The 13,729-nt window shown below is 48.8% G+C and overlaps 1 non-coding gene across 1 annotated transcript; it reads right to left on the minus strand.

The window, feature by feature from the left end:
• Nucleotides 1–321: 321 nt before the first annotated feature.
• LOC115897841 lies at nt 322–383 on the minus strand. The gene has a single exon (XR_004057621.1). It is a non-coding gene; the product is annotated as a U7 small nuclear RNA (small nuclear RNA).
• Nucleotides 384–13,729: the final 13,346 nt, after the last annotated feature.

Here is a 13,729-nt window from a genome sequence, read left to right on the forward strand (position 1 = left end):
TGTGTTTTAAGGGCAGACTCACCACCAGCCTGTGTTTTAAGGGCAGACTCACCACCAGCCTGTGTTTTCAGGGCAGAGACCTTGTCTTCTCACTTTTGTATGCTGCCCCCACCCCATGCCTCAGCGTACAAGGCACGTGGTATGTGTTCCTTAAACGCTTCTGATTAAACCCAGTGACAAATCCTTTTGCAAAGATACATACCACAGTTGAGCTCTGGCATACTTACTCATGAGATTTTTAAGTATTCATTTATTCAACAAATATTTATGTATATATGTATTTATTTCGTTTCATTTTTTAAATTACTTTTCTTGGGGGAGGGGGGCTTTCCAGCAAAAACCAGAAAGCGTGCTAGACAAATTCTAAAAGAGCTGTAACACTTCAACAAATATTTAAATGAGTGCCTACTGTCTGCCAGGCACACACCAGGTGATAAGTGATCCAATGGTGAGCCAAATAATAGGTCCTCATGGGGTTACAGTCTTGTGGGGGAAGAAATAAACTAATCAGTTTCCCAAATGCACATAAAATGACAGCTATGAGAAGGTGACTGAAGGAAAGGGTCACAGGACTGTGGAAGCGTAGGCAAGAGGCCTGCCTGGGCTTCAGGGAGGCATCCCTGAGGTGAAGGCTTGCACATTGATCCACCCACCTACCATCTAGTAGGGACCACATTCCAGAAAGACCCACCTTCCTTCCTTCCCTTCCTTCCCCTCCTTCCTTTCCTTCCCCTCCTTCCTTTCCTTCCCCTCCTTCCCTTCCTTCCCCTCCTTCCCGTCCTTCCCTTCCTTCCCTCCATTTTTTTGAGACAGGATCTCACTCTGTCTCCCAGGCTTGAGTGCAGTGGTGAGATCCTAGTTCACTGCAGTTTCGAACTCCTGGGCTCAGGCAATGCTCCTGCCTCAGCCTCCTGGGTAGCTGGGACTACAGGTGGGTGCCACCATGCCCAGATAATTTTTAAAAATTTATAGTAGACATGAGGTATCACTATGTTGCCCAAGCTGGTCTTGAACTCCTGGCCTCAAACAGTCTCTGCCCATCTCTGCCTCCCAAAATGCTGGGATTACAGATGTGATCCGCTGCGCCTGGCCCACAGGAGCAACTTTTGTAGTAGGCAGATGGATCCTCTATGCAATGATAGAAATTACATGAATGTCCGTTCAAACTGTTTGGAGGCCACACTGCACATCCATTATCAAAAATAAATTAACAATATGAAACCTACCATTGACAAAGCCATAGGGAAATAGGTACAAATCATATATTGCTAGGAGCACTGCAACTTAGTTCAACTTTTTTGGAGGACAACCTGGCAATATGTACCCAGAGCTTTAGGTACTGTACCCTAGAGGTTCACTTTGGGGAGTATTTATTTTCTTTTCTTTTTTCTTCTTCTTCTTTTTTTTTTTTTTTTTTTTTTTGTTTGTTTTGTTTTGTGAGACGGAGTCGTGCTCTGTCGCCCAGGATGGAGTGCGGTGGTGGGATCTCGGCTCACTGCAACCTCCACCTCCCAGGCTCAAGTGATTCTCATGCCTCAGCCTCCCGAGTAGCTGGGTTTACAAGCTCACGCCACCACGCCCAGCTAATTTTTGTATTTTTAGTAGAGACAGGGTTTCACTATGTTGGCTGGGCTGGTCTTTAACTCCTGACCTCAAGTGATCCTTCCACCTCGGCCTCCCAAAGTACTGGAATTACAGACAAGAGCCACCACGCCTGGCTAGTTTGAGGAGTATTTCGAAAGGAAATACAGTGGCATTTATAATAAAAAAAAACTTAAAGGATATAAGACCCGATTAAAATGTGAAAAACAATAATATATAAATACATGGATTGCAGCAGGCACCGACGGGGTTGTAGTTGTTTATGCACCTTCCTGATGTTCATGAACGTCACCTCCTTGGATGCTCACGTCACTTCTATGAGGAACAGGAAGCTCTGGGCACCCAGCTGGTGAGGGCAAGAGTCATGTGTGCCCCATATGACACCACGCTGCTAACTTCCATCTCACTGGTCCCCAGGCTGTCTGTGCTCCTGAGGGGACTCTGGGGCACGGTGACACTCCCCAGTGGGCAAGGGAGCTGAGGTCACTGTCTGCTTTCAACACTTGTCCCTGAGTCACTGCCTGGGCCTGAGTAGGGGAAATCCAGCCCCTGCCTGCTGCAGCCACACGGCCTGGCTCCCCCAGCTCTGGGGGTTGTCACTGTTCTGAGGGTATCAAGCTGTGTGACGGTGAAGCCAGGTGCCCTCTCCCTACAGCCGCCCTTGCCCCACGGAGCCTGCCTGCTGGGATGCGGAGGAGGGGGTCCCAGCCCCTCCTATCCCATGTCAGGTCTGTAGCACACAGACTGACTGCCCAGGGTCCTCAGATCAGCTGTCTTCACTCTGACCTGCAGGTCTCGGCTCCTGCTTACTGCAAGCTGGGTGCCTTCCTTCTACAGAACCCAGGCGCCCTTGCAAGGAAACCAAGGAATTTCCCCAGCAAGGAATCTTTGGCAACTCCAGGCCACAGGAAGGTCACAAACGGTCAGACAAGGAATGAATTCCAGGGAGGAAGCACCAGCCCTGCCCACGTTGTCTGGGGCCCCTACCAAGGGGACAGGAAAGCTCCACAAACAGAACCCGGAGCATCCAGGGAACGTCCGGGCTGCAGGTAGGTGTCACCTTACACACTTTACACCAGGCCCCTTCCTGCCTCCCCATTTAGAGCCTCTTGGACCAATCACATCAGAATCTTTAGGGCAGGACCTGTGGGCATCCATGCTTTTTAAAAGTCCTCCAGGGGTTTGCAGTGTGCAGACAAGGTTCAGGGCCACTAATTTAAACTCTAAAATTCTTACACCAGATCTTTCTATAGTTTGGGGTATGCTACTTTCCTGTCTATGGAAATCCTGCTTGTCCTACAGGGCACATCTCAACTGCCCCCTCTTTGATGAAGCCTTCCTTGACTTCCCAGTTTCCTGAGGCGAAGTTAATTGCTTCTCCACCATCATTAATTCTGGTGGGGTCCGGGCCATGCCTGGGTGCAAATCCTGCCTCCGTGACTTCCTAGTTGTGCCATGGCCACGTCTCTCCACTTCTGCAAGCCTCAATCTTCTTATCTGTAAAATGAGGCTAATAATAAAAGTACCTATTTTATAGGGTTAATGTGCAGTTAAATGCAATAATCTGCTTATAACAGTGGTGGTCAGTAAATGCTAGCCATTTCTTGTAACTCAAATTCTTTTCTGCCTTGTCTGTACTTTCAAAATGCAAACTCCTTGCAAGTTGAGCCTGAGTCCACCCCAGCCTCCCACTCCCCGCTCCCCGTACCCTGTCCACACCATCCTCTGCACGTAGCAGTATTCAATAATTATTTGATGAATAAATGAATCGGAAGGGAATCCTTACGTGACATTACAACTTGCTTCCCAATTGAGCTCTGGAAGAAATCCAGAGTCCATATATTGATTTGTTGAGCAATGTTTTCCTTTACTGAGTGCTTCCTATATACTGGGCTCTGAGAATGTAAAGATAAACACACAATTACTGTCATTGAGGAGAGTCTGGCGGAGGACACAGATTTATGACCTTGTTGTTTTATTATGCTTGTAACATTGTCTCAGAAGGTGCCACCAAGGCACAAAGGAAGAAGAGGAGAAGGGGAGGGAGCAGGGAAGTGTTAGTGCGGAGGATACAAGGAGAAGGAGCTTGCTGGGTGGACAGGCAGGGAAGGGTCCTGGAGCTGAGGAAACAGTACCTGCGAGCCCAGAAAGGCCCAAGAGGGCGAGTGGCAGTCTGCCAGCCAGGGAGGGTCTGGTCGTGTTTGTGAGCTGAGAAGGTAAACAGAGAGCACCTGGGCTGGTTTCCTTCTCTCAGGCCGTCCTGGCAACCACGCCTTACTGAAAGGAGTCCTGACTCAGAGTTGCTGTGCTGTCCCTTCTCCTGTCCCTGCCTGGAAGAGGCCTATCAGGTTGACCAAGCTTTGCTCCCACCTGTGGGTGAGAAGGGCAGAGGGCCGAGAGTGGGTGCGGAGGAGGAGGAAGATTGGATGGCAATGATCCTGTGAGTTTCGTTCACTGGAGGTGTAACTTTCAAGCTCAAACTAGAGGCAAAAGATGGGGCAGTCCATGAGAAACAGGCAGGGGAGCAGGAGCAGGCGTAGCAGAGGGGCCCCGGCTGCCGCCAGGCAGGGGACTTGCCTCTTCTGTTTGTTTGTTAGAAATCATGACTCTGCCATTATTTGCTGTGACATCTTGGGTACTTAACCCCTCACTCAAGACCTCAGTGTCATCTTCTGTAAACTGAATGAAGTGGGCCGGGTGATCTTTCAACTCTCTAATTCCAAGGAAGAAGGAAGTTCAGGGAGCGGTGTGGATTTTGTAGATAAGGGGCCGAGGGTGGGGACTCCCACACAGGACAAAGTCTCTTCTGGAGGGAGCAGCAGCTTTTTCAGAGTGGGTGGGTGGCGGAGCTCACCTTCCTTTGCTGCTCCTAGGCCTGGTGCAGCCTCAAACCCCGGCAGATACTGAGGAGGTGGGGGCGTGGAGCTCCTCCCCTCACCCAGCAGAGAGGAGCGGAGCAGCCTCAGCCAGGTGGGCGGCCCCGGGAAAAGTGCTAGGGTACAGCTGCCCTAGGCCCCCCTGACCCCGATCCCAGCTGCTCTTCTCCTCCCCAGCACTGTATAGCCCACAGGAGCTAAATCCAGGGCAGACCCCAGGCTTCTGCCGAAGGGTAGAGGATGGCAGTGGGAGGTCAGTCGGGTGTCTGGGCCAAGAGCCCAGAGAAGAGCTGGTGGCCATAGCACAGGCTACCTGAGGCTGGGTAGCGGGCTCACCTCCCCTTAGCCCCCACACACCTCCTGCTGGCCTGAGGCATCTTGGGGACCCCTCAATCCCCACATCTTAGTCACAGTCCCTGAAAGTCCCCAGGTTCACAAGGATTCTATTTGAAGCAATGGTTCTCTCTACTTTTATAAGCACCCAGCACCCAGGACCAACCTTTTGTGAAGATATAAAATCAAAGTAAAAATCTCTATAATTATTATTATTATTATTATTATTATTATTTTTTTTTTTTTTTTGAGACAGAGTCTCGCGTTGTCGCCCAGGCTGGAGTGCAGTGGCCGGATCTCAGCTCACTGCAAGCTCTGCCTCCCGGGTTTACGCCATTCTCCCGCCTCAGCCTCCCGAGTAGCTGGGACTACAGGTGCCCGCCACCTCGCCCGGCTAGTTTTTTGTATTTTTTTTTTTTTAGTAGAGACGGGGTTTCACCGTGTTAGCCAGGATGGTCTCGATCTCCTGACCTCGTGATCCGCCCGTCTCGGCCTCCCAAAGTGCTGGGATTACAGGCTTGAGCCACCGCGCCCGGCCTAATTATTTTTTTTAAGCAAACACTCACACATGGATTAAGAGGACCTGTTCACCATTCGCGCGGCAAACATTTACTGAGCATTTAGTATGCCAAGCCCCATGCTGGGCTCAGTAGGACCCAGACCCAGGGTGGGAGCAGAACCCCATGGAACTGCCTAGGAGGTTCAGGAAAGACTCCTTTAGAGAGGAGAACCTTGAGCTGAGACCAAGAGGGCTGGAGAAATGTGGCCAACTGAAGGAGAGAGGCCAGCCTGAGCCAGGGCCAGGAGGCAGGGACTGTGAGTAGTTTATTGTGGTTGAAGCAGGAAGTTGACAGGGAAATGTTCCTTTTCCTGCACTCACACAATTGTAATGATCTGTGTCACTGTTTGTTTAGTGTCTGTATCCCCTGCTAGACCACAAGCTCCAGGAGCGGGTACAGTGTGTATGTTCACTGCTGCATCCTGGCACCCAGCACGATGCCTAGCACAGGGGTCCCCAACCCCCAGACCAAGGACCAGTACTGGTCCTGGCCTGTTAGGAAGCGGGTGCACAGCAGGAGGCAGCTGGCATTACCACCTGAGCTCCGCCTCCTGTCAGATCAGCAGTGGCATTAGATTCTCCTAGGAGCTTGAACCCTCCTGTGAACTGTGCGTGTGAGGGATCTAGGTTGCACTCTCCTTATGACAATCTAATGCCTGATAATCTGAGGTGGAACAGTTTCATGCTGAAACCATCCTGCCTCGTCAGTGGAAAACTTGTCTTCCATGAAACTGATCCCTGGTGCCAAAAAAGTCAGGAGCCACTGGCCTAGCACATAGCAAGTGTTCACTTAAATTGGTGTCACAGGAACAAGTAAAAGAAATAATCCTCACGTGGGTGAGATCAGAAGGGGCTGTGAAGTCATGCTAATAAGTTTGGACATTATCCCAGGGCCAACAGGAACCACTGAAGGTTTTGGGTTTTTTTCTTATAATCATTTAGAATTTTGGGTGCAGTGGCTCATGCCTATAATCCCAGGACTTTGGGAGGCTGAGGTGGGTGGATCACTTGGGGAGTTTGAAACCAGCTTGGCCAACATGGTGAAACCCCGTCTCTACTAAAAGTACAAAAATTAGTCAGGCATGGCCTGTCATCCCGGCTAGTGGGGAGGCTGAGACACGATAATCACTTGAACCCAGGGGGCGGATGTTGCAGTGAGCTGAGATGGTGCCACTGCACTCCAGCCTGGGCAACAGAGTGAAACTCTATCTCAAATAATAATAATAATAATAATAAATGATTTTATTTTTGTTTTTATCAAGATGGAGTCTCACTATGTTGCCCAGGCTGGTCTCGAACTCCTGAGTTCAAGCAATCCACTCTTCTGAGCCTTCCAAGGTGCTGGGATTACAGGCGTGAGCCACCGCGCCCGGCCCACCGAAGGTTTTAAATAGAGGAATGACACAGTCATTTTTGCCCTTTACGAATCCCTTTTTGGCTTTGGTGTGGAGAACGGCCGGGATCAGAGAGTTCACTTGAGACCTAAAGTCAGTGGTGTCTCTGGAGGGGCCAGCACAGATTTGAGAGTTTAAGGAGACTTGATTCAGGGGTGCAGGGAGTGACTGGATGCCAGGAGTGAGGGAGACAGAGGTGGCTGGGAGGACGCCAGGCTTCTAGACCTGGCAGGTTTCCCACTGTGGTCCCCTAGGATGGTGTACACGCCCACATTGTCATCCTTACCTCAGGGCATTGTTGATTGATTGTCTTATTATGGGACTCGCCCCAGCAAGTGGGCCAGGGAAGGAAGGCCAGGGGGGGCCCTGTTCACCTTTGCAGCTCTCATGCCCAGCACATGAGGGTAACTGCTCAGTTACTCTGAGCATAGTAACTGCTCAGTTAGTGTTTAGTGAATGAAATTCTGGTTGGAATTTGTGTATACAGCTTTGTTTTCAGAAGGGTGAGAGATAAATTACTGTTTAGTAAATGCAATGTCTTAGACATAGTGCACCCAAAAGAAAAAAATCATTTCAGGGCCAGGTGTAGTGGCTCATACCTGTAATCCCAGCAATTTCGGAGGCCGAGGCAGGAGTATTGCTTGAAGCCAGGAGTTTGAGAGTATCCTGGGTGTGGGGAAAAGAAAGAGAGATCAGACTGTTACTGTGTCTATATAGAAAGAAGTAGACATAAGAGACTCCATTTTGTTCTGTATTTGAGATGCTGTTAATCTGTGAGCCTACCCCCAACCCTGTCCTTGCAAGAGACACGTGCTGTGGTGACTCAAGATTTAATGGATTTTGGGCTGTGCAGGGTGTGCTTTGTTAAACAAGTGCCTGAAGGCAGCATGCTTGTTAAAAATCATCACCATTCTCTTAATCTCAAGTACCCAGGGACACATACACTGCGGAAGGTGGCAGGGACCTCTGCCTAGGAAAGCTAGGTATCGTCCAAGGTTTCTCCCCATGTGATAGTCTGAAATATGGCCTCGTGGGAAGGGAAAGACCTGATCGTCCCCCAGCCTGACACCTGTGAAGGGTCTGTGCTGAGGAGGACTAGTACAAGAGGAAAGAAGGCCTCTTGGCAGTTGAGATAGAGAAAGGCATCTGTCTCCTGCCCGTCCCTGGGCAATGGAACATCCTGGAGATGTGGAGAGGAGGGCTGGGAGTGACCTGGAGAAAAAACTGTTAAGGAGGGGGCAGAGAATTGAGTGGCCAGGGAACTCGGGGACACACTGGGAGGGCCACCTCAGGCCCGGAGGTCCTGTTGCCTCTTCTCCTGTGCCGTTACCCAGCAGGGTGACCAGGGGCCTGGGAGAGGGGCCAGCACTTTATGAACAACCCAGTGCCTTGGGGTTTTGTTTCTGCTGGGTTCTGGCTCACCTTCCTCTTGTGGTCAGAAGAATGCAAAATCCTGTGGTTTCCCCGCTGCGTCGTCGCACGGCCTGCCGCCAGCCTGCCGCACTTGCCCTCAGCTCCATCACTGAACTTCTTTCATTTTTGCAGACGAACCTTGTCACCCTCCTCATAACCCCGGTTTCCCCTGCCTCCGCCCCACCCCCGATCGGTCTTGCCACCCTGCAAGTGAGCCAGGCTCTTCCCAGCTGTGCTCTGAGTGGGCTCAAGGGTGTTTCCTGGGCATGATACCACCCCTCCCTCCCACTGCCTCCCTGCTCCTGCTTCCCTTCCCTCTGGTCTGGCTGAGAAAAAGGCCCAGAGCTGGCAGAGCAGGTGGAAAGCCCAAGGATGGCTGTCCCAGCTGCTGCACATTCAGGTTCTGGGAGCTGTGGCCCAGGTGCAGTGGTGTGTTGCTAAATGGATAACAACAGGCTCTGGGGGAAAGCAGTGCAGCATTAGCTGATTTCTATGACACAAATACTCCCACCACGGACAATTTCAGGCAACCACCATGATGCTACTGAAGGCAGAACGAGAAGAGGTGTGCAGTAGCACCTGCCATACGATATTTCCACTCTACAGACCCAATGGACAGGAGTAGCCTCAGGAATATCTATAATTGCAAAACGGACTACAAGAATTAGGAAGTGATACATTTTGAGTATTTATTGCTTTTTAAATAATTTATTTTCAGTCAGGCATGGTGGTTCATGCCTGTAATCCCAGCACTTTGGGAGGCTGAGGCGGGAGGATCACCTGAGCTCAAGAGTTCAAGACTAGCCTGGGCAACATGGTGAAATCCTGTCTCTACTAAAAATAAAAAATTTAGATGGGTGTGTGGCATGCATCTGTAATCTCAGCTACTCGGGAGGCTGAGGTTGGAGGATCACTTGGACCCGGGCGGTGGAGGTTGCAGTGAACCAAGATTGCACCACTGCACTTCAGCTGGGGTGACAGAGCAAGACTCTGTCTCAAAAACAAAAACAAAAACAAAACCTTATTTTCTCATAAGTTGTTATAATATAATTTAATTTTTAAAATGATGACAATTTAACAACTGCTCTGCAAAATTTCTGAAAATTCCACAATTAGCTCTTGCAAGCAGTACAAACTGGATCCAGCAAACCACTAGCGCCAGGAAGAAAGGAAGAGGCTCCAAAGCCCAGACTCCAAGAGACACGTTCACAGGGCTGTATCCTCTCCCTGCATCCATCTTCCACCCTCCCTCTGTCTGGACATCGTCAGTCTGGGCATCAGGTTGTGGGCAGCAGGTCTCAGAATCCCTGTGTGGGTCAACCCCAGTGGGAGCAGAGCCTGGCCCCAGGCAGCCCCTCCCACTCAGCAGACCGGCTCTTTCCTAGCCTGGACCTGGGGACCTGGTGCCGGCCCAGAACCCAGCCCCCCGGAAACCTACCCTGGCAGGCCTAGAGCAAGGAAGTTTCATGGTGCAATGTCCTTCCCCTTGAAGGTGTGAAGCCGTGAGGGCTGGAATTTCCACATTGCTCAGACAGTGGGCTTACTCCATCATCCCCGGTGAAGAAAACAAAAGAGAACAAGCGGCCACGGCCTATTTCTAGGCATCTTTATTCCCGTGGGCTGCAAGGGGCCTGCACTGGGTCTGAACAGAGGTGAAACAGAGGAAAGCTTTGGGGATGCAACTCAACCGGGAGCCATTTCTGAACAGTGAGAATGAACAGCAGTGATGACGTCATTCACCACATTCCGCATGTGCTCCTCTTTGCACTAGGCCTTGGAGGCATCAGGGTGGTGACTCATAGCGGTAAAAACCCTGCCCCGTCTACCCCAGGAAATGAGTGGAATCTGTGGCTTGATGTTACTGTGCTCTTGCTGATGAACCACTCACGATGTCCACCTAGTGGTTCCTGCCAGGCAATTGTGAAAGCTGGAGAAAAGGGGTCGCCTTCCTAGCATGCCCACAGTGTGCCTCGGCCCCTTGTTCATGGCCCTCGGCCGCAGATGCCTTTCCTTTCTCTCAAGCGCACAGCCCAGCCCAGCCCGAGCCCCCTCTTGGAGGAGACTCCTCTACACCTAGGGCTCTCCCCGGGGGTCTTCCTTCGAGCGTGGGGTTTATGTGCACTGGTTTCTAAGCTCAAGAAGGTTAAGACCTTGCCATTCATTCATTCATGCATTCAGCAAGCGGGGCGGGGGTGCTGGGAGGAAGCAGGAGGACGGAAGTTTCAAGCAGTCACAAAATATAACGAATGAAAACAAAACGAAGAAGAGGACTAAAGGAAGGGAGGTGGAAAAACACCAAACCCCTGTTCTACCCTCTTCTGAGACACTGCGCTGGCGGGTGCCCTTGTAAACGGTGAAACAGCCATCCCCGGGCCTACGAGGTAGGGCTGCTTTCTTTATCGGCCCGTAGGTTACTTCTCAGAGAGCGTTTCCATGGATTCTACTGGGTCCTCACCTGTTTCTGGGCAACCTCACCCCAGCTTCCTGCCTTGTGATAAAGAGCTTTTTATTTCTTTCTTTATTTTTTATTTTTTTATTATTATTATTTTTTGAAACGGAGTCTCGCTCTGTCGCCCAGGCTGGAGTGCAGTGGCTGGATCTCAGCTCACTGCAAGCTCCGCCTCCCGGGGTTACACCATTCTCCTGCCTCAGCCTCCCGAGTAGCTGGGACTACAGGCGCCCGCCACCTCGCCCGGCTAGTCTTTTGTATTTTTAGTAGAGACGGGGTTTCACCGTGTTAGCCAGGATGGTCTCGATCTCCTGACCTCGTGATCCGCCCGTCTCGGCCTCCCAAAGTGCTGGGATTACAGGCTTGAGCCACCGCGCCCGGCTTATTTCTTTATTTTGGACACTTTCCCCTAAAATATTAATATGTTGCTCTCACCAAGAGGCCAGCTCTAGCTATATACCATCTGTTTACAGTGGTTGTAAGTTCAGTATCTCTTTAGCATCCCTTACAAAATGTTTTGGAAGGCTTAGTTTAAATCCAGGCACAGCCTGTGGAAGGCTCAGACGCAAGGCTAGGGCGCCATCTCCTGGTCGATTTTGAATATGACAAACTTGAACTTGGATTGAGCCTCGTGTTTATAGAGGTGAAAATCAGCTGATTTAAGAGTTATAGGTGGAAAGGTGGTGAGCAGAAACACATGTAACTGATAAAGCACTTTTGTCAGAATCTATAAAGAACTCTTACAATGTAACATAAAAAATCTTAGCGATGGGGCTGTTAAAAAATCAGTAGAAAAATAAGCAAGAGTCTTAAAGGGGCAATTTCTAAAAGAGGATATCAAATGCACAATAAATTTGTGAAAGATGTTCAACTTTTTATTCTTCGAGACTGCTGGTGGAGGAGAAGGCGGAGGAAAGCCCAGGAAGCCTGTATGTTCTGTAAAGAATCATTCAGGTAATTCAGATTTTACCCACTAGAGGGCGTGCCACCCACTTTAGTTGTTTTAAATTTGCCCTAGGGAAATACGCAAAATAAAACCGCAACGAGATGCACTGCACTGCAGCCTGCCAAGTTGGCAAAAATGGGGGGTAGCGGGTACTCTCATACACTGCTGGAGAAAGTGCAAATTGGTATAACTGAAAAATTGTTTGGCATTCTCTAGAAAAAAGTTAAAGCATAGGGGTATTCTGTGTCATAGCAACTTCACTCCTTGTTATATGTCCAACAAAAATGTGAGTACATGGACACTAAGAAGCATACAAGATTGCTTATAACAGCATTATTGGCAGGGAATAGCAAGAACTGGAAACAATTCAAATGCCCACGAAGAATAGGCTGGAAAAATAAATGGTAGTATATTGACGCAATGGAATATCTAACGGAAAAACAGACAAACAAGCCAACAGAACCTGCAGCTACAAATGGCAACAATATGGATGGATGGATTTTATGAACATAATGTTGAGTAAACGAAGCCAGGTATAAAATAATCATAGTCATATATAAAGGCCAAAGCAGGAAAATCATTTTATAGTGCTAGATGTGAGGATAATGGTACATTTAGGCCCGGAGAATGAAGGCAGAGATTGGGAATATATTTAAAATAAATTTTAAAAATACATTTAACACTTCAATTATAAAGTTTTAAGTTACAGATGGAATGGTAGAGTGGGATTTCTAACCAATAGAATTAGGCAAGAGTGAGGGACAAAATCGAAAACTTGGGAAAGAAGAAAGGCAGGTGTAGGCTGCAAAAAACAAAACCAAAACAAACCCCAAAACACCTCCAGGTAATTCAGATTCTCCCCACTATAGGGCGTGCCTCCCTCTCCTCACCCCGAGTGTTCTTGCCCTACGCAAACATTTGCTTCGATGTGTTTTTTCCTCCCTTGAATTATTAGGTTAGTACAAAAGTAATTGGGTTTTTGCAATTACTTTTAATTAATATATCCATGGGAAGAATTTTCATAAGAGGAATAATTTGGCCAAAGGATATAACCCATTTTAATGCCCTATTTTATGAATGTTGCTAGATTGTTCTCCAGAAAGACTGCACAAATCAATAGCCACCCAACAAAGCGTCAAAATGTGTTCCTAAGTCATTCAATGGTAGACTTTTAAAATGGTAGGGTTTATTTTATTTTATTTTATTTTTTGAGATGGAGTCTCGCTCTGTCGCCCAGAGCTGGAGTGTAGTGGCCAGATCTCAGCTCACTGCAAGCTCCGCCTCCCAGGTTCACGCCATTCCCCTGCCTCAGCCTCCCGAGTAGCTGGGACTACAGGCGCCCGCCACCTCGCCTGGCTAGTTTTTTGTATTTTTTAGTAGAGACGGGGTTTCACCGTGTTCGCCAGGATGGTCTCGATCTCCTGACCTCGGAATCCACCCGTCGCGGCCTCCCAAAGTGCTGGGATTACAGGCTTGAGCCACCGCGCCCGGCCCAAAATGGTAGGTTTTAAAGAGCTTGTTGATTGAACATTTGCAAAACAGTAGTACCAAAGTGGATTAATTTACATTTCTTTAGTTATTAGTGAAACAAAATATTTTCCTTTAAAATGCTTAACAATGATTTCCTCTTATACACACTGCCTGTCAAGGTGGCCTTTGCCTATACAGACAACTAGGTTGGTGCAAAAGTAACTGCGGTCTTTGCCATTACTGTTAATTTACATAATTACTACTAATGCCAAAACCACAACTACTTTTGCACCAGCCGAATATGTTCTCTTTATGTATCTATATTTGATCTCTACATATTTATTAGTAAATTTTTTTATCTGTCAAGGTTGTCACAGTTTTTCCCATTCTAATGGTTTACTTCTTTTTTTTTTTTTTTTTTTTTTTTTTCTGTTTTTGAGCTGGAGTCTCGCTCTGTTGCCCAGGCCTTGAGAGCAGTGGCACAATCTCAGCTCATGGCAACCTCCAGCTCCTGGGTTCAAGTGATTCTCGTGCCTCAGTCTAAAGACTAGCTGGGACTACAGGCGCCTGCCACCATGCCCCGCTAATTTTTGTATTTTTAGTAGAAATGGGATTTCACCATGTTGGCCATGCTGGTGGTCTCGAACTTTTGACCTCAAATGATCCACCCACCTCAGCCTCCTAAAG

Source organism: Rhinopithecus roxellana, chromosome 5, assembly GCF_007565055.1.
Source record: "Rhinopithecus roxellana isolate Shanxi Qingling chromosome 5, ASM756505v1, whole genome shotgun sequence".
Taxonomy (NCBI): Eukaryota; Metazoa; Chordata; class Mammalia; order Primates; family Cercopithecidae; genus Rhinopithecus; species Rhinopithecus roxellana.